This window comes from Dromiciops gliroides, chromosome 1 (assembly GCF_019393635.1).
Source record: "Dromiciops gliroides isolate mDroGli1 chromosome 1, mDroGli1.pri, whole genome shotgun sequence".
Classification (NCBI taxonomy): domain Eukaryota; kingdom Metazoa; phylum Chordata; class Mammalia; order Microbiotheria; family Microbiotheriidae; genus Dromiciops; species Dromiciops gliroides.
In genome coordinates this window covers 366,667,466-366,687,166 of record NC_057861.1, presented here as the reverse complement: position 1 = coordinate 366,687,166, position 19,701 = coordinate 366,667,466, and positions in this window count along the sequence as shown.

Below are 19,701 nucleotides of genomic sequence, written 5' to 3'. Positions count from 1 at the left end.
TTCTCATTTTAGTCAAATTACATTGATAAATAATGTCAGGGAAACTATACATACATTGTTTAGCTTATCCTTTGAATGGTATAATTTGCAAAACTTTTAATTATTCCTAAGATCCAGAAAGTCCTACAAAGTCATACATCAAAATATTTATAGCACAAGAAGAAGAGAATAAATTCAGGAGAACGAAAAAAAAATAACACTAGCATAACAAGTGACATATATGTCTTTTGAAACATTGAATATTTGCATCTATCAAGGGACATACTCATTAAGTAATGCAAAATATAGTTCCTCTATTTTTTACAATGTTAAATCCATATGATTGTGATAACTCTATTGCATCCCCTCCATACCATTATATGTAGACAGATAGATATAGATATACACACACATATATATATATATATATATATATACATATATATGCATACTAAAAACTGAGTAGAATGGTGCAGATGAGCCAAAAAGTATCAAATGAGAGAGAAGACAGAGTTATCTATTGCCATTTTATCCTTTCCCATATTAATGACTTTTACTTAAAAGAGACCAATAAGGAATTGATATCCAAATGAAATACAGAGGTATTAAAACATCCTAAAATCCTGAAGGAACTGATATCTATGATTCCTGATATCTATGATGTCCTGTCAGTGATCTTTCAAAGACTGTGGCAAACTTGAGAGAAGCTAAAAAATTGAGGAAAATTATCTTATATTCAAAAAGAGAAGATAGTTAATGCTCCAAATGAGAAAGCTTGACTGCATTTTTTGGATTAATTTTACTACACTGAGAGTACTGATCACCAAAGATAACCATAGCTTTCTAAGAACAGACCATATCTAATTTTATTTTTAACAGAATGACACGATGGGGATATGGAGTGAACATGGTTGAAATTCTTTACATAGAGATTTTATCAAAGTGTTAACCATAGTATTTCATTCTAATTTATTGTGGGAAAGACAGGACTATGGGTTGGTTGACAGTATAGTTTCATCTATTCAGATTTGGCTGAAATTACGGATATTATTATTATTAATTTATTTTGCTTAGCAAACTTTATTTTTTTATTTATAATTCTCCCCAGTTACCTGTAAAAAAATTTTTCACATGAATTTTTTAAAACTTTGTGTTCCAAATTTTCTTCCTCACTCAGTCCTCAACTCTCCCTAAGAAATCAATCAATTCAATATGTCATACATGTACAATCATGCAAAACATCTTCACATTAGTTAGGTTCTTAAAGAAAACAGACAAAATAACTTTAGAAAAAGGTACTAGGAAATATAATTATACTTCAATCCCTATTATGATATCATCAGTTATTTCTCTGTTGATGGTTTGCATTTTTCATATGTCCTTCTGATAGCCTGCTCATCATTTCTTTCACAGTTACTATTACCAACTGTATTGCCCTCCATCCTATTCCCTCCCCTTGATATGTACTCTATTTTCTATCTACTTTCACCCTATCCCTCCTTGAAAGTGTTTTGTTTTTACTGCCACCTCCCCCAATCTACCCTCCCTTCCTTCACCTATCCTCCCTTATCCCCTTTGCCTCCCACATTCCCTCATGGAAAGATATATTGCCATACTCACTTGAATGTGTATGTTATTCACTCTTTGGGCCAATTCTGATGAGAGTAAAGCTCACTCACTCCCCTGATCCTTCCCCATCTTCCCGTCTACTTCATAAGCTTTTCCTTCTTTCTTTTATATGAGCTATTTTTCCCCATTCCACCACTCTCTTTCCATTTCTTACATTGCATTCCTCTTACCCCTTAACTTTATTTTAAAGATGTTATCATGGGCAGCTAGGTGACAGAGTGGACAAAGCAACAGCTCTGGACCTGGGAGACCCTGAGCCCAAATCCACATGCACATACAACTCCAAGCGAATTGGCTGGTAGCTTTGATAGACAGTACCCACAAGCAAATGTCACTTCCTGATGCCAAAGAAAAGCCACATGGCTTGCCCCCAGAAGCCTTGGCAAAGTTTTCCTATAGTAACTCTCCAGCAGGTGGCATCTCTCCAATCATTAAAAGGGTCTTGTATTTGAAAGCCAAATTTTCTATTCAGTTCAGTTCTTTTCATCACAAATACCTGATAGTCTGCTTATTCATTGAAGTCCCATCTTTCCCCTGAAAGATGATACTCAGTATTGCTGGGTAGGTGATTCTTGCTTATAACCCAAGTTCCTTTGACCTCCAGAATATGATATTTCATGCCCTCTGATTCTTTAATGTATAAGCTGCTAGATCTTGTATTAAGCTGACTAGAGCTCCACAGTATTTGAATTCCTTCTTTCTAGCTGCTTACAATATTTTCTCCTTGACCTGGAATCTCTGAAATATGGCTATAATATTCGTGGGAGTTTTCATTTTGGGATTTCTTTCAGGAGGTGATTGATGAATTCTTCACCTTTTCATGCTTCTCTAGGGTCTTGTATTTGAAAGTCAAATTTTCTAATCAGTTCAAGTCTTTGACTGAATGTTCTCTTTTTCATCAATGTCCCATTTATTCCCCTGAAAGAATATACGAAGTTTTGCTGCATAGTGATTCTTGGTTATAAGCCCAGTTCCTTTGACATACAGAATATGATATTCCATGCCCTCTGATCCTTTAATGTAAAAGATGCTAGATCTTGTGTTATCCTGACTGTGGCTTCACAATACTTGAATTGCTTATTTTTGGCTGTTTGCAATATTTTCTCTTTGACCTGGGATCTCTGGAATTTGGCTATAATATGCCTGAAAGCTTTCCTTTTGGGGTTTCATTCAGGAGGTGATTGGTGGATTCTTTCAATTTCTATTTTACCTGCTGCTTCTAGAATATCAGGGCAATTTCCCCTGACAATTTCTTGGAAGATGATGTCTAAGCTCTTTTTTGATCATGGTTTTCAGGTAGCAAATTGATTTTCAAAGTGTCCTGGATGTATTTTCTAGGTCAGCTGTTTTTCCAAGGAGATATTTCATATTGACTTCTATTTTTATGCATTTGGATTTGTTTTATTGTATCTTGATTTCTCATAAAGTCATTAGTTTCTCTTTGCTCTACCTTAATTCATAAGCAATAATTTTCTTTAGAGAGTTTATGTTCCTCCTTTTCCATTTGGCTAATTTGACTTTTCAAACTGTTGCCTTTTTTTTCATGAACCTCCTGTGTCGCTCTCATTTCTCTTTTCATTTTTCCCCTACCTATCTAACCTTTCCCTCTATATCTCTTACTTTATCTTCAAAGTAATTTTTGAGCGCTTCTATGGCCTGAGACCAATTCATATTTTTCTTGAAAGCTTTGGATGTAGAAGCTTTGACTGTGTTTTGTCTTCTTCTGCAGGTGTATTTTGATCTGCCTTGCTACCAAAAAGGCTTTCTATTGTCTGCTGCTTTCTCTGCCTGCTTATCTTGACTGCCTATTTCTTGGCTTTTAACTCCTTCGTAATATGTAGTGCTGCTTCCAGGTTGCATTGTCCTAAGGGGTCACAGGTGGTAGGATTAGGCTCATTCTCAGCCTGCCTGTCCTGTAAGTAACCACAGGACTGCTTTCTCTTTAACCCAGAAGCCAAAATCTGAATGAAATCTGATTCTCTATGATCAAAAGCTTGGTGTGCCTTTGCCCCTCCCCCACTGGGCCACTGCCCCTTGAGTCTGTTCACTCAGCTCCAGCAGAGGTCACAGCTATTTTCCTCCATGCAACCCCTGGATCACCTCACTGGTCCATGAGGTGAGTTTCACAAGAAGCTGCTGATGCTGAAGATGCCAAGGCTTCATAGGCAAGGCCTCCCTGGTGCTGGATCTGTGCCACATGCTGAGCTCCTCTCTCAACCCATATGGAAGATGATCCCTGCTGCCTATTTAAGTTGTCTTTGGCTGGAAAACAGTCTCTCTTTTTTTCTTTTCTGGGTTATCATGCTCTAGGTGTTGTCTTATGAAATTTTTTGGAGGGATGTGGATGGATTTGTTGGGAGCATGGATAGTCACTGTCTTTCTTCCACCATCTTGCTGAAATTCCTGATCTTAAAAACAAAGTAAAATGTAAATCACCAATAGAACAAAGCCAACTTCTTTTTTTTAATTGCATTCTTTCAAATTACATGTAAAAGAAATTTTAAAGTATTTGTTTGTTTGTTTTAATATTTTTTGAGGAACAGAGAGAGTCAACAGGACAGGACACAGCGTTTTGGGGGAACTATGTAGGACTCCACCAAAACTTAGGGAAAGAGCATAGCATCAAGCTGGAGAAAGTTCTAATTAACCAAAAGTCAATCAGAGCAGATAATTAGGCTGATGAAAAAATGAAATGCCAAGTGTGGTAGGAGGCTCAGGCACTTAGAGGTCTATAATAATAATGATAAGGGAAGTAAACAGGAAGTCAGTGATAAGTAAAATAAAGAAGGAAGTGGTTGTTTGTGTGTATGTGGGTCAGAGGGGGAACCAAAAGTATCAAATATTTCAAGAGAAACTCTGATATCTTGGATATGAACAGATAAAACAAAAGAAAAAAACAGTAACAACAAAAGATCTCAACCTCTAGATCTCAAAAATGAGTTTAGGAAGTTTGCAAATTAAAGGAGAATGACTTAACATTTGATGAGACAGTGGATCCTATAGAAATTGAAGAGAATAAGGGTAGAAAACACAGTGTCAACTGGTTAAGTGGGAGACCATAGACACAGGGAGATTTCTAGGCAAATTTTTAAAAAAATGATCAATAAGAAAAGGAATAGATTGGTGAAGGGATGGGGTGGGCTACCATCAGGCAATTTTCTCTCTTGCAATTTTCTCTCTTCCATCTGTAATAATTGACATTGCTCTGAGAATGAGGTGAATACACAAGAAATACATAAGAAATAACCTACAAAGAAGTAGGAAAAAACCACATAGAGGGCAGAGCTGCTAATAAATAGATGCCTTGGAGGCTTTTATATATGAAGAATACAGAGAAAAAGTAAAGATCAAATAATTATAGAAGAGAAACAGATCATCTCTTCCCCATAGCTATGTATAAAGAAATGTGTTATTAACAAAACAAAAGAGAGGCAATTACAAAAGATAAAACAAATAATCTTGATTAGTTAAAACTAAAAAGCTTTTGCACAATGGATAAATGGTGAAAATATCTGAAAATTTCTCAAAATCAGAGCCACATTAAAAGTGCTCCTATCTATTATCAATCTCTCTATGTGTATAGATATGTATATACATACACATGTACAATGGCATATATACACATTGGGGTTGATCATCATATGATGTTGCCCTTACTGTGTATAATATTTTCCTGGTTCTGCTCACTTCTCTCAGCATTGGTCCACTTAAGTCTTTCCTGGTTTTCAAATGTTGTCCCATTTCCTATACATATTTAACATTACTCTCCCCCACGTTCAATATGTTGAATTTTCTAACCTTTCATGTCTATGCTCATATACCTTTTTTTTTCTTCAGTTTCTTACCTGTTCCTCTTTTCCTATAAAATCTTTTTTTTTTGGTCTTCCTATAGAATCTTTATCCATCTTTTAAAGCTCATTTCAAATGTAACTTCTTCTAAGAATCCTTCTTTGATTCCTGATAATGATAATGGCATGTATACTTATATTTCTTAATCGATATTCCTATGTACTCATATTGCATTTTTCTTTATACTAATACACCTATCATGTGGTATTTATTATAATTATGTTACTTTCTTAATACATTAGTAACTTTGTGCAGAGGGTTAACTAATAAAAATTGTTACCTCTTTTTAATTGTTACTTTTTACTGTACATAAAATAACATTTACTGGAACATTTGATTATCTAGCATTTTAGTATTCATAAAGGACATAGGCATGAAGACATCCATCACAAAAAATGAAATTTTCACTTTAGTGTACATTTCAGAGGAAAATAAAAATATATAGGGTGCAGCTAGGTGTCACAGTGGGTAAACAACTGGATTCAGGAAGACCTGAATTCAAATCCAGCCTTAGACACTTGACACTTACAAGCTGTGTGACCCTGGACAAGTCACTTAACCTAAATTGCTCCACAAAAAAATGTATATATGTATACACACACTCATATATAGTTAACCTGGAAATTAAGGAAACAATCAGTACAGGAGAAATAAGGTCTTTAATTGGGGCAGAGGAACTATAGTTCATGGTATGGCAAAGCTCAGAAGCTAGGAATACCCAAAGATGGGAATAGAGGACAGGATTTTTATGAGGTAACAGAACAGAGGGATATATGAAATTGCCCTTGGGAAAAGTAAGTTTCTCACAGAAACTATTTAATGTAAATGAAGCTTTTTACATAATAACCTAAAGTCCAGGAAGTAAGCTTGGGAAACTTTGGGAAGGGAAAGTTTGTTTGGAGGAGATCCATAAGCAATCAAGAGCCTGGAATTGACAAAGAAAGTCAGCCCCAGGCAATTCATTTGTTTGGGTAGGGGACTAAGTGGGGAAATCAGTCAGTTCTCTCTCTCTCTCTCTCTCTCTCTCTCTCTCTCTCTCTCTCTATATATATATATATATATATATATATATATATATATATATATATATATATATATAATCCTCCAATTCAAGTATGTATAAATATTTGATACTGAGTGACTTCAATGTAAAAGAAATCACAGGAGATTGTAAGAAGCACTATAGAAAATACAGGTGATTATCTACAAATGAAAGATGTCAATAATTTGCATGTAACAGAGCTTTACTATATCTTATACAATCCTCTTCCTTGATTTTATGACTTGAAGTATGTGTATTTATTGATAATTAAGTTCACAATAAAAAGGATATAGGAAAATTCTATTTTAAAATTTCAGGAAAGCATACCATGAGCATATTCTTCAAGATGGTAAGGAAGTAAAACAATATAAACCCAGAATTTACTATCTATTACCAGAAAAGTATGGAAAAAATAAGAAAGTAATATGTATTGCATCTGGGTATTTGCTTGGTACTTTTAATGTCTAAGATATTTTTTTTCCTAATAGGAAAACAAACTTTTTAATATAAATGTTCTCCTATTATTTCTGTATGATTATGAATATTAGGACAACACCATATCAAGGACACAAGTTTTTAATGACCTTAAAAGGCAATGGAGAGAGACATTATGGGACAATGCATTTTCTATGTTTCAAGTAAAATAATATTAGGCGCTTCTTATCTATATTTCATGTGTCTAAATGTGATAAAATTATTTCCAATGATTTTTAATACTGGTTTTTAATATTAAAGATTTGTTGTTACAGAGAAATCTCAAATTCTTACAATTTTACAGCTTGTCCTTGAGTAGTCCTGGCAGGTGGTAACACAATGGATAGAGTCATGGGCCTGAAGTCAGCAATATCTGAGTTCAAATCAAGCCTCAGGCACTTAATAATTGTGTGATTGTGGGGAACTCAATAATATATCAGCTTCCTCAACACTAAAATGGGGATAATCATAGTACCTACCTCACAAGGTTGCTATGACAGCCAAATGAGATATTTGGTAAAAGCACCTAAAGTAGTGCCTGCCAAACAATAGGTACTATATAAATTGGTTTCTGTTCTGACCAAATCAATCTTTAATAACTTCTTAATTTGCAAAAGTCACATATGGGCTCGGTCCTATACTATTTAACATTGGTCCTATACTATTTAACATTTTTTTTTAATCAATGCTGTCACGAAAGGAATAGATGAGATAATCCTAAAACACTCAGATGGCACTAAGTTAACAGACATAGGTAATTTCATGAAGAGCAGAATCATGTTCCTAATATATTTTTACAGATAGGTAATGTATCTGAATCCAAGAATATAACATGAATTTAGCTTAAATATAATGTTCTCTAATGGGTACAAAAATTAAGGTCATAAGCACAATATTTTTCATACTTGATGAGGCAACAATTTGATGAAAAAAAGATTTAGGGGAGTTGATGTGTTGAAAGTTTAGTAGAAGTCAGCAGTGCTATGTACCAAGATTAAAATCTAATGGAATCTTTGATTATAATAAGATACTCAATGAAAAATTTCAGGAAGAAGGAAGGTATGGTTCCTTTTTTACTCTGTTCTCATAAGACCTCATTTAGAGTACTGTGATTAGCACTAAGCATTATAGTTAAAGATGAGCAATGATATCCTGGAGAATACTTAGAGGAGGGCAACTGGGATGAAGTAACCTGAGTCAATGACATACAAAGATCAGTTGAAGGGATGGGGTATATTTAACCTGAAAAGAGAGAACATTTAGGCGAAACACAATAACAGTGTTCAAGAATTTGAAAGACTGTTCTATGCAAGAGGGATTCAACATATTCTGTTTGATCTAGAGAGGAAAACTAGAAAAAATATTTGAAGTTTTAATGAGGAAAATGTAGGAATGATGTCAAGAAAGAATATCATATTGATGAGAGCTGTCAAAAAAGGGAATTGGTTGCTTTGAGATGTGATGGGTTCTGTGTCCTTGGCAGGCTTCTAGCAGATGCTGGATGATTACCTTTTCTGTATGGTATAGTAGAGTTCTCTTTCAGGAACAACTTGTACTAAATTGTCTCTAAGATCAACTATAATAGTCTCCAATTCTCTGATTATGTGAAAACACAAGCCATCATAGCTTTATTTTTTTTTTACAGGACAATGAGGGTTAAGTGACTTGCCCAGGGTCACACAGCTAGTAAGTGTCAAGTGTCTGAGGCCAGATTTGAACTCAGGTACTCCTGAATCCAGGGCCTCTACTTTATCCATTACACCTAGCTGTCCCCATATCATAGCAATGATGGAAGAAATATATAGTAAAACAAATCTTGGATAAGATCTAAAAAGGTAAATACAAAGTAAACAAAATACTTTTTTTCTTAAAAATTTTGAAAATCCTTTAATAAAAATACATTTTCTAAATATATATAAAAATACAAGGCATATATGTGTATATAAGTATATAGCAATGTGCAGCAATATGGATAGATAGATAGATAGATAGATAGATCTTTAATTAATCCTTTTGGTTTTATTTAATTTATGCCATAAAATATTGTGCTATTGGAAGCCTAAGAATCATATTACTTCTGACTTCCCAAAGAAATTCCACATATGGGGCAGCTAGGTTGCACAGTAGATAAAGCACTGGCCCTGGATTCAGGAGGACCTGAGTTCAAATCTGGCCTCAGACACTTAACAATTACTAGGTGTTTGACCCTAGGCAAGTCACTTAACCCCAATTGCCTCACCCAACAAAAAAAGAAAACAAAGAAAGAAAGAAATCACACACACACACACACACAGACACACAAACAGACATTCTCTCTCTCTCTCTCACACACACACACACACACACTAATCAAAATGACTAAAAATATTATATTGTTTTATTGGTAATATGTGATGATTTTGATTAAATATTAGAAAACTATATGCTGTCATAACTAGAACTGCAAGGGAGTTTACCTAGAAGGTGCTACTCCTATTTCCTCTTTAGATAAATATATTATCTATCTACATAACTATGTAGGAAAAACTGAGTTTCACTTTTGAAAAATATCAGATCATTGTTTGTTGTGTCTACAAATAGCTACCAGAATACAAATACAGAAACTGATCATATTTTCAATGACTATGACATTCTCTTTGAAATCTAAGCCAGGATGTTGTCTGACAATTATATACCTATACAGTAAGACCATTTGAAATTAGGACCAAGAAACAAAGTAAAATGTCAATGGGCACAACAGAGAATCATATTAAAGAATGAATATGATACCTGTTATTTTAATTATTTGTGAGCAGTATGACAAAAGGACAAATGAAGAACTCTTGGGAAACTGAGGCAATGAAAATGAATAATTTTTTCATGACAGATCAAATGTTTATAAAACAAACTTTCATTCTTATGGATTTCACGTGTCATACAATAAAGCTGAAATTAGAGGACCTGCCTTAAAATTTTGCCTCTCCCATTATTGCCTGTGTAACCAAGGACAAGTCACTTAAATGATCTGGGCTTCATTTTCCTCATCTAAAAATAATCAGGGGGAATTACGGATGGCATGATCTAAATAAACTCCCTTGAAATTTTAAATATATTAATGTTCTGTGCCAAAATGCCCAAGTTAGGAAGCAACCCACTAGAGCTTTCGCAGGTTTCCCATCCAAACAGACACAAAACTACCTCTAAATTGCTCCAAGAGCAGGGAAATAGCCAACCAGCCCAGCAGGAAAGGTCTGCCTTACCTGGGTGGGAGGAAGGTAAGGTATAGCAGCAGCAGCAACAACAGGTTTTGGGCTCAAAGCAGGTGGCCTGAAGCAGGACTATGAACTTTGGGCTATCCACCACTGAAGCTCCACCCATCTGAAAACCAGTAGTTCCCTGGGCAGATGAACAGTGTGGGCAGCATAGCAGGGACCTGAACCATTCACCCAAAAACTAGCAAAGACCACCATTGCTGAGAAGTAGTGAAGTCCCACCTAAGAATGGTCAACAGCAAGTTTCCACTCCTGCAACCTCTCAGCAGAGAGACTATTTCCAGGGCAAACCAACAAACAACAGGGACTCAGTAGACAGCAACAAAATCACCCTTCCAGGTCTGGCTAGCAGAGTGACTGGTTACCACAGAATCCCAACAGCAGGATCCTCACCTGCCCCCCTCCCCCCACACACACACTTGTTTAGATTGGAAACAAAATTACTCCTACAGGTGCTGGTAACAGAGGAACCCAGAAGAAAGGCACCACCCTGGGGCAGACTAACAACAAGACCACTCCTCCAGGGCCAGTGATCAGAAAGACTTTAACTTTAGCAAACTAGCAAAAGTAAGTGACTGAGCCTTGAATTCCAATGAGAACCAGCAATAAGATACAGACCCTCAGGACACACCTTGGGACAGTTTAGTAATAGAGTCCAACTCAAATGAAAACATCAAGGCACAAAAAAGACACAAAAATGAGCAAAACAGCAACAACAACAACAACAAAAAAAAACCCTGAAGTATTGACAGTTACTACAGTGATAGGGAAAATCAAGGCATAAATAGCAAGGACAACAGTAACAAAATCACAACAGGTGAAGCTTCAAAGAAAAATGCAAATCGATCTCAGACCCAAAAAGAATTCCAGGAAGAGCTTTAAAAGGTCTTTTAAAAGCAAATTAGAGGGGCAGCTAGATGGTGCCGTGGACAGAGCACCAGCCCTGGATTCAGGAGGACCTGAGTTCAAATCTGACCTCAGACACTTAATACTTACTAGCTGTGTGACCCTGGGCAAGTGACTTAACCTCAATTGCCTCACCAAAAAACAAACAAACAAAAAAGAAAAAGCAAATTATAGAAGTAGGAGAAAAATTGGGTAAAGAAACAAAAATAATGTAAGAGAACCATGAAAAGAAATGCAAAAAATTACTGAAGAAAATAACTCCCTAAAAAACAGATATAATCACATGGAAAAGGAAGTATAACAGGTCACTAAAAAAAATAATTCTTGGGGGCAGCTAGGTGGTGCAGTGGATAAAGCACTGGCCTTGGATTCAGGAGGACCTGAGTTCAAATCCAGTCTCAGACACTTGACACTTACTAGCTGTGTGACCTTGGGCAAGTCACTTAACCCTCATTGCCCCACAAAAAAAAAAAATTAAAAAAAAAATAATTCTTTAAAACTTAGAATTGGACAAATGAAAACTAATGACTCTATGAGACACCAAGATACAATAAGACAAAAAAAATTTTAGAAAAAATAAGAAAATGTGAAATTTCTCATTGGAAAAACAACTGACCTAGAAAATAGATCCAGAAGAGATAATATAAGAGTTATTGGATTACCTGAAAAGCATAAACAAACAAGAACAACAGCAAAAGCACGGCCAATATCTTTTAGTAAATTATCAAAGAAAATTGCCCCAAAATATTAGAACTAGAGGGCAAAATAGAAATTGAAAGAATCTACCAATCACCGCCTGAAAGGAATCCCAAAATTAAAACTCCCTGGAACATCATAGCTAAATTTCAAAGCTCACAGATCAAAAAAAAAAAAAAAAAAAGGCGTGCAGGGAGCCAAAAAGAAACAATTCAAATACTGTGGAGCTATAATCAGAATTACACAGGACTTGGCAGCTTCCACTTTAAGGAATCACAGGGCTTCTAATTGAATGTACCAGAAGTCAAAGGAGTTAGGTTTACAACCAAGAATAATCTACCCAGAAAAAAGAAAAAAAGTGTCTGAAGGGAGGACCTCTGGTCCTCCTGAATCCAGGGCCAGAGATTTATCCACTGCACCACCTGGATGACAAACCCCCTCCAATAAAGTTTTGCTTTTTTTTTTTCCTGCAGGGCAATGGGCGTTATGTGACTTGCCCAGGTTCACACAGATAGTAAGTGTCAAGTGTCTGAGGCCGGATTTGAACTCAGGAACTCCTGAATCCAAGGCTGGTGCTTTATCCACTGTGCCACCTAGCTGCCCCCCCAATAAAGTTTTAATCCCAAATTGTGGGTAATGTTGCCCTGGAGCTCAAGTCCCCCTTACTGTTATTTTCTCAATTCTGTGCCGCAGCTCTGTCTCTAAGCCATTGTTGTTACACCCAGGTATGCTATACTGAAAATGAGCTTGCTCAGTGCAGTACTGCTCATATCACATGTATGTGTGTTCCTACTTGCCTGCAGCCAGAGCCCCAGATCACTTCTGGTCAGCACTGCTAGCCATTGCTTCTGGTAATAGTGGGGGATCCTTCAGTCTTTCCTCACTTTTCCTAAGGCTGTAAGATGAAATATTGTGAAGTGAAATTTCTTGAGGCATTGTCTGCTTCCTGACAGAGCTTCTCTAGGGCAATCCATTTATTGATTCAGTGTAGTTGGCCTGGAGGAGTCTATACTTCACTCAGTCCAAACTTCAGACCCTGAAGGCCATATATTTTCTCTCAAGTTGTCTTAGGAAGACAATTGATTTACCCCTTTAGTTTTGCTGTTCTCTGTTCATTTCATATGATTTTCTGTCTGTTTATGGAGGAAATTTAGAGAGGCTGGAAATTTCTGACCTATTTTTCAATCTTCTCAGAACGTCCCACCCACATACCTATTGTTTTTCAGCTCATTTCCTAAATGACAATAGGTCAAATTTATGTAGCATACACTCACATGCTTGTGTGACATTTTAAATCTAATGTGTGGTCACCATAATTCCTGTCCCAAGTGTAGGGAAAACTAGCTAGGATTTACTTATAAATTAGAAGCTTTAGCACCAGGTTGGGGCATTAAGAATTTATTCGTGAAAAAGAGAACACCTGCATCAGAAAGCCAAGGAAAAACCCTATCTAGCCTAGCATCCTCAATTCCTGCTTCAAGCTAATTGGCTAGCATCACCAAAATCCATTGGTTTACTGGACTTGAGGGTGTTCCCATGTTGAGGTCAGATTCCACAGCTTCTGAGAACAATACCCTCTTGAGGGCCAGGCAGGTGTGTTTTCAATTGAATTAACTTTAAACAAGTTCATCAGTGAGAGTCAGTCAATCCAATCAGTGCAATCAATCTGGGGCTTTTGGGTGTTGGCAAAGCCCATTATTTTCTTACACCTGCAAATATACATTTACCTTTTTTAATGCCCAAATTAACCCTGTGTGGTATTTGCTCTTACAGATGATGTAACTAAGGTGAGAGAAGGATTTTATAGAATACAGCGATTTTTAAATTAAATTAAATTTTCTTTTTTCAAGCATGAATGAATATTTTGTTATCAGGGGAAATTACTATCAAACAAAGAAAGGTTATAAATTGTTATATCTTCCCAGATTCTAGAATACACTTAGTCCTTCAATAAACATTAAGCATAATTCCAAATAGTGTTAATTTTCTAAAAGATTGTTAGGAAATGTGATCATTTTCTTAGCATGATTATTTTACATTTTGGCTAAACAGCATAATGCACATTTTGTTTTTGATAAAATAAAAAAATATTCTACTCAATCATAAAATATATATTCATGCACACATATGTATATGTGTGTAAATTCTTAAAATGTAGAAGCAATGTAAACAATATTCTCATTACTACTAATATCCCCGTTTGGTTGCTTACAGTAGCTGGCAGTGAATAATGCTATATTCATTGATTTCAGTTTTCAATGAATATAGGGATTAATTATTTCTCAAGTTGCCAGGATATATATTTACATAGTAGTCAATAATTTTTGATATCCATCTTAGAAAAGTCAATATTTCCTCATAAATTATGTAATAATTTATAGTGCCCCCATAAAACCACCACCTCTCTCAAGAGAAGATGCACTGTTTCCAATCATTTTCTTATAAACATTGGCTTGAAAATAATATACAGATAGTAGATTACTGAGATTCAGGCAACCCAATGAATGATTTTTCTTCCTGGTTATTTCCCTTGAGTATATGTTTTACTGAATTTCTTTCTCACTATTTTGTTTCTATACACATTTTTGCCTATGAAGGGGGTATGTATTTTCCAAAGTTGTTGAAGTATGTAGGAAATAACACTGCTTCTAGAAATTTATGACTTGAATTATAAGAAAATGGATAAATGGAAGGATATTTGGATTCTGTTTTTAGTGTATGTATTTGGTGTTTATCTTTGAGAATAATTTGTGCCAAAATATTCCTATTTGTATTTGCCTATGTATGTTTACATTACCCAAGAAAATATTGGAATAGATGACAAAGATATAATTTGTGTTGGGAAATACTTTTGAGGGAGAAAAGGACAGACCACATGGCCTAAAAACTGAAGTGGATAGGTAGCTCTGAAGTTATTAATCTTAGAATTTTATTTCCTTGACAAGAATAGTTGTTTTTTTCTTTTTGGCTTTGTATATCAAGTACTTAATACAGTGTCATGAGCATAGAAGGAATTTCATGTTTATCAGATTGAAGTGAATTCAGTTAAATGACAATTCAACTATTGAACATTAACTATTTGAATATCCACTGGATTTCTCTCCAAAAAAAAAAAACAAACAAAAAAGAGAAATAATAACTCTCACACTTTCCTCAATGAAGAGTCCTTTGTTTAAATGATGGATAGAACTGTTCTGTACCTGATTGTGCCCAGTAAAGAAAAATGGCTTAATAAAGAAGAAAATTCTTCCAATTTTGGGCATAAATAATTATGTCTTTCTAAAGTCCATGATAAAAGGGAGGAAAGATTGACATAATTCAAATTATAAATTACTTTTTTTAGAGGGATGACATCAAGCCATTAATAGAAAGGGTATATAAAATAACATGGGCTAGATTTCTAGAAGTGGGGTAGACTTCTGAGTGATGTAATGCTATCAAAAAGAAAATAACTATGGCCCAAATTAATTTACATTGAATTTAAATTTACTTCATTTTATTGAAAAAAACTTGTGTATGGGACCAAAGAAATATATGGTCAGAAAATTTGAAGCATTGTATAGCAAGAGTTCACCAGATAAACCATATGCTCCACTGTTTCTCACCAAAAATGAAGATATGGTCACAAAGGCTGTGTTCACATTGGAGAGGTCTGTGGTGTAAATAGGAGAAGAGATTAAGAGGCGGTGAAAGAATGGGTAAGCTGCAATCATAGATCATACATTGAGAATTAGAGAGGATCTGAGGTCATTTATTATGACCCTCTCACAATTAATTATAATAGGTAGGATTTAAATAGCACTTTAAAGTTTGTAAGACATTTGTATATGCTATTACAGTTGATTCCCTCCAAAAACAAACCAAAAATACCACACAACCCCCCCCCAAAAAAAAAAAACTATAAGGGAGGTGCTATTATTACCACCATTTTACAAATGTAGAATCTGAGGCTCAAAGAGTTGATATGACTAGCTTGGATCCAAAGCTAGTAATTGTCTGAGATAGGATTTGAACTTAAATATTCCTAACGAGGTGCAGCTAGGTGGCACAGTGGATAGACCACCAGCCCTGGAGTCAGGAGTACCTGAGTTCAAATCCGGCCTCAGACACTTAACACACACTTACTAGCTGTGTGACCCTGGGCAAGTCACTTAACCCCAATTGCCTCACTAAAATATATATATATATATATATATATATATATATATATATATATATATATATTCCTAATGTCAAGTAAAGAATTCTTCCTGTGGGGTAGCTAAGTGGCACTGTGGATAGAATAAGTGACCTGGAGCTAGGAAGACTCATTTTCATGGGTTTAAATCTGGTCGAGGACACTTCCTACACATGTGACCCTGGGCAGTCATTTAACCGTTTGCCAATTTCTGCATCTGTAAAATGAGCTGGAGATGGAAATGGCAAACAATGCCAGTATGTTTGCCGAGAGAGAAAGAGAGCTAGCGTGAGAGTGAGAGAAAGAGCATGAGCTCAAATGGGGTCACAACGTCAGACAACTAAAAGCAATTGACAAGACACTCTCCCCATGTGCCCACCTATCTGCTGCATATAAAGAAATTAAAGCTGAAGGAGATTTAATGTATTACTGAAGGTCTGAGAGGTAGTGTTAGTCGTAAGATACAAACCTAAGTTCCCTGGATCAAAATTAGTGTTTGTTTTGTTTTTTTTTTCCATTGAATCATACCTTCTCCCTTCTATAACACTGGAAGAAGTGCCCACAAGAATGAAGATGAATGATCCATCACAGTGGATAGAGTACTGCACTTGGAGTTAGAAGACCTGTTCAAACACTACCTCAGAAACTTATCAGCTATGTGACCCTGGAAAAGCCACTTGACCTTTCTGTTTCAGTGTGCTCTTTTGTAAAGTGGGGATAATAATAGCATTACCACTCAAGACTGTGTAAAGTATTAAAAAATACAATATTTCTAATGTACTTTAAACTTTCCAGTTTTATCTACTTATTATTGATACTGTGTGTTATTATTATGCTATGGTTATTTTTAGTAAGTTGAAGCACAGTGCCACATGATCATAGATTTAAAGATGGCAGGATATTTAGAGATGTCTCCTCACTTTGAATTTGAATGATAATTTTTTTTTAATGTTGACACAACCTTAATCATACATGTTTAGAATATATCTTAGTTAGTTGTACATCTAGACATTTATCTGCTTTTGAAAGCAGTTTATAAATATTTTATTCCCTCAATGCTTTATCAATACCTTGGTAATGTGTTCCAAAAAAGCTTTTAAATAATTTTTTCCATTAATATCAGGAAATAAGGACATTAATAATATTTTAGAAAAGTTAGATATAATCTTTTTCTGGTGACTAAAGAATAATATTAAAAAGGAATATATATCATTCTTGGCTGTGCATGATACTATAGGAAGAAGAAATTATTTAATAAGTAGAAACTTTAAGTGAATTGCTCACATAGGTAGCTAGCAGAAGTGAAAAACGGCAGGATACTGCCATTTCTATTTATAGAGTAGAAAATGGTGAAGCTTAAGAAGAAATCTAAGAAAAACCTAATGGACTTTTAATTTACAAGTAGTCAAAAGAAAACTTAAAGAAGAACTCTGTTTTGGTTTATTTGAATAATGATAAAAGTTGTGAAATGAAAAATCTGTAGGTAACTTCAAAGGATTGCATTTTTATCTGTAAAAATGGGACTATATTTTATTTATTTTTAAATTTTTTTCAGGGCAATGGGGATTAGGTGACTTGCCCAGGGTCACACAGCTAGTAACTGTCAAGTGTCTGAGGCTGGACCTGAACTCAGGTCCTCCTGAATCCAGGGCCGTGCTCCATCCACTGTGCCATCTAGTTCCCCTGGGACTATATTTTATAGGAATGATTTTTGTACCTCTTATCTCTCCTTAATGAAAATATTTAAATGGAGCAACTATTCACATAATATATACTCTTTTCAAAAACATGTGTCATTTTAGTTATACAACTGAGAGAGATACTAAATATAAGATAAAGTCTATCTTTAATGTGTCCCAAAGGTTGGTGGTAACAAATATGTGGAAATGATGGGTGTAGCTTATTATAAATTATTAGTTTTACACAAGACATAGCAAGAATATGCTATCAATTATATATACATATATATGCACTTATATACATATATGTGTATGCATAATATAAAGCATATATTTGTTTTGTAACAAGAATAATTGATAACAGAAAATGTCAATTTCGCATTTGCATCCAGAAAATTTTAAAAGAAACACCAGAAAAGATGACAAATTAGAAAGAAGTACAGAAAGAAGAAAGAAAAGCTTTGAGAAAATGACTCACTTTCAGTACATACTGTTACATAACTTGAGATATATCTTAATCTGCATAATAGTGTATAAATATGTGTATATACCTATCTATGTAATCTATATCTATATGGAAATAGATATATCTATAACCAGATCTAGATCTAGATCTATCAAATCAAGAGTCAGCAACATATTCAGTGAGGATAAACCAGAGCCCTTTCTAATTAAAGCAGGAAGAAGAAAGATGTCCATTGGTACCACCATTTGACAGAGTGCTAGAATTTCCAGTTATACCAATAAGACAAGAAAAAAAATAATTCAGAAAATAAGCATTATCAGAAAATAAATGAAATTCTTGCTTTTTGCAAATGATATGGTAGTTTGCTTACATAACCCTAGAGAGTTAAATTAAAACAGGAACTTCCAAAAATGTATGATTTAGAATAAACCAAATAAATTATTAATGATTACTACTCAAATTTAGAATAAATAAGGAAAAATAAATGCATGATTACTAAAAATGAAATTTTATTTTAAAAATAGTTCACTTTCATAGAACATTTTATGATTTGCAAATATTTTCCTCATAAATATGTTGTGAATACAAATAAGGTGAAATTATTGCTATTACTATAGTGATGTTTAAAATCCAGATGTGTGGTCACCTTAAATTAGATTTAACACCAGTCTTGGGGCATTAAGCATTTATTAAAGCATACCAGGTATTCAAATGGAGTTCAGAAAGTTAAGAAAAGGCCTATCTAGCCTAGAGTTCCAGCCTGGTCAGGTTCTTCCTCAAGTCCTCCACCATGAGCCTGCTTCAACCACAAACTCCCCAGCAAACTGAGTGTGGAAACTTTTTATAGGTCCAGAGCATAGGTGGTCATTACACACTGCTTCAACCTGATTGGTTAGCGTCATCCAAATCCATTGGTTCACTGGACTTGAAGGTGGTCTCATATTGAGTTCAAAGTCCTTAGATTCTGAAAACTATACCTTCTTAAAGGTTGGCCAGGTGTGGTTACAATCTAATTAACTTGAAGTAGACTAATCTGCAAAGTCAATCACTCTCACTTAATTCAATCAGTTTAGATTAATTTCCAGGTGGGCCTTTGAGTATCTGACAAATTCTATTATTTTCCCACACTATTATTATTACTATTATTATCTTTCTACAGTTAAGGAAAAGGAGTCAAGTGCCCTGACTAACATTACATATCTGAAAAGTATTATATTCAAGACTTGAACATAGGTCTTCTGATAAGGCACATACTCTTCCTATTTAATGATATTGTCATTCTAAGGTCCTGTCTAGTTTTGTAATTTTAGAGGATGCTTCAAAGCTATGTAAGAGGCAATGTTGATAGAAACCTAGCCTCTGAGTCTAGAACACTTGGTTTCAAATCCAATTTTGTCATAACACAGGGTCATAGATTTAGAGTTACATGGAAACTTATATAATATCTTGTCCATTCCTTTCATCTCATGGATGAGGAAACTGAGGCCCAAATAGATGAAATTATTTTTCCAAGATCTCACAGGTTTAAAAGTGACAGAGACTGTATTTGAATC